The 2,524-nt window shown below is 40.7% G+C and overlaps 1 pseudogene; it reads right to left on the reverse strand.

The window, feature by feature from the left end:
- Positions 1–1,163: 1,163 nt before the first annotated feature.
- On the reverse strand, positions 1,164–2,299 carry LOC143673138 (olfactory receptor 2T11-like; annotated as a pseudogene).
- Between the last annotated feature and the right edge of the window lie 225 nt (positions 2,300–2,524).

A 2,524-nucleotide genomic window follows, 5' to 3' on the forward strand; every position in this document is an offset into this window, starting at 1 on the left:
GGTTGAATTACAGGATTAACTTTTATCAAATCAGTTAACATTTTCCATTTTCCAGATTTCTTTTTTATAATAAATACTGGAGAATTCCAGGGACTATGAGATTCTTCTATATGTCCCACTTTAAATGATTCTTGAACTAACTGAGTTAGAGCCTCCAACTTTTCTATAGATAAGGGCCACAAAGGCTCATTTGTTTTCCAAGTTAAAGGTGTGGATTGGAGTATTATGTCAGCAGTGGGCTCAATTATATATTCGGATAGCTGAGAAAAAGTACATACTGGAGCATGTTTAAGGTTAATAATCCTGTACATGACAAAGAAAAGTTTCTAACTGAGATTGAGAAAATTTTGTGCCTCTAGTGGACAGCATAGATTTATAGAGGTTACTTTCTGCTGAACCTGAATACCCAATGTTTTCCACCTAACTGAAAATATCTCCAATTCATTCCTTACCCTTTTGTAGCTTTTGTTAGCTCTTTGCAGTATTTGCAGTGGATGTCCCTGGAGTGTCTCTTCACTTTTTGCTTTAAGAGTTCCCCTATCAGATCCTCATCTGGGCACCAATTGCCAAGTCCAGCTCAAGCAACTGTCCAAACAGGGTCAGAGGGGGCAGTGGGAGATTGAGAAAAAACACAATGCAGAGTTTAAGAGAAAGTGAGGGCTGGGTGGTTCATTGCCTGACTGAAGACAATGAGGAAATAGAAGCAGGAATATCTCCCCCATTTTATTATGCTCACTGCAAAGCCTTCATAACCAATTTCTATTACTTAAGATTTAAAACATTACAGCCTTGAGGCTGAAACAAGTAACAATGCTTCTGTATTAAAGAAAACAACTCAGTGACCCTGAAGTCTTCATTGAGACCCTGTAGTTTCTAACAATGTTTTTAACACAAAAACATACTCCTCCATCCACTTATTACGATTACCCAGCACCCTGATGCTACAAGGAAAATGCTTACTTTTACCAATATGGCTTACTTTAGCAATATGACTCAAGTCCTCTTCTATCAGCTGGACAAATATCCCTCTAATGGAGACTTTTATTTTGTCCCCCAATATTGTTTTGGAGTCTTCTTCTTCGTGTCCCACGTTGGCTACTAGATGTTGCTTCCTATGGAATGGAGCTCGAAAGATATTAAGTAATGACGAGAAAGAGATGGGATCAGACGGTCTGAAGATCAGCAATAACAGACAACAGACAACTTTATTCTTAACCACATTACAGCCTATATACTACAGGGTGACAAAAGGCATGCATGCATTTCCAGAGGGAACAGAGTGCTTATTTTTCAGTGCTCTCTTCCTTCATACTTAACATAACCATTTGGGGTAGACATTCTTTTCCTCCCAGACTGTTCTATATAACAATCTCCACAGTTTATTGCTACCCCCACCCTGACGCCAGCTGCTCCCAACAAATTCTGCAGGTCTTGTTTTAACCCTTGCTCCTATAAGAGACTTTCCCAATACTTTCTTCAATGCCCTCCAAACGTCTTTATTTCTCAGGCTATAAATAAAGGGGTTCAATGAGAGGTAATGATTAAAAAGAGCACTTATACAGCTTTTTTTCTGGTTGGGACTATGTGAAGAACCAGAACTCATATAAGTGAAGATGGCTGGTCCATAAAAAACCCCGCAAGCATCAGGTGGGAGGAGCAAGTGACCACAACTTTGTTCCTTCCCTTGGGGGAATTCATGTGGAGAATAGTAAATAAGATTATGTTATAGGAGGAAAAGATGGCAATAAGGGGTATAAGGAGTAGGGCAATGCCCATCACAAGTATTGTCAACTTATATGCGGAAGTATCCTCATAGGAGACTTAACAGAAGAAATGTTCTATCTCCTTGTGGCCACACTTAGGTAAGTGCATGGTGTATGCAGTCTGGACTAGAGCATCCAGGGCACCCCCAGCCCAGGACCACATGAAAACATCTGGCAGGCGCTCTGGCTCATAATGACTGGGTATCTCAGTGGATGGCAGATGGCCACATAGCAATCCCAGGCATGGAGAGTTAGGAGAATGCATTCAGCTCCACAAGCATCAGAAAAAGAATCATCTGCATCCCGTTGGCTGCATTTGAAATATTTCTCTTCCTTGAGCAGAAGTCATTGGCCATCTTAGGGACAGTGGAGGAAATGAGGAGCAAGTCAATTAAGGAAAGCTGGATGAGAAGGAAGTACATGGGTGTGTGGAGCATGGAATGCACCAGGATGAGGAGACTCAGTGTGGAATTCCCTGGGAGAGCAGCAACATAGATGACGATGATCATACTAATGAGGGGGTCAGCATGCCTCATGCCAGGGAACAGCCCAAGGAGAATAAAATCCATTCCTCTTGTCTCATTCATTCCCATCTCCAACTAAATTCAACTGCTTCAACTGAAAGGTAATAGGGAAGTATTAACCAATAATGAGCTATAACCTCATTCATTATCATACTTTATTCATAGAAGTTTCAAAACCTCCCCATCAAAACATGCTATCAGTTTTTCATTAAGAATTCTCAAATTTAGTGATGCATC

This window comes from Tamandua tetradactyla, unplaced genomic scaffold, assembly GCF_023851605.1.
Source record: "Tamandua tetradactyla isolate mTamTet1 unplaced genomic scaffold, mTamTet1.pri scaffold_138_ctg1, whole genome shotgun sequence".
Lineage (NCBI taxonomy): Eukaryota > Metazoa > Chordata > Mammalia > Pilosa > Myrmecophagidae > Tamandua > Tamandua tetradactyla.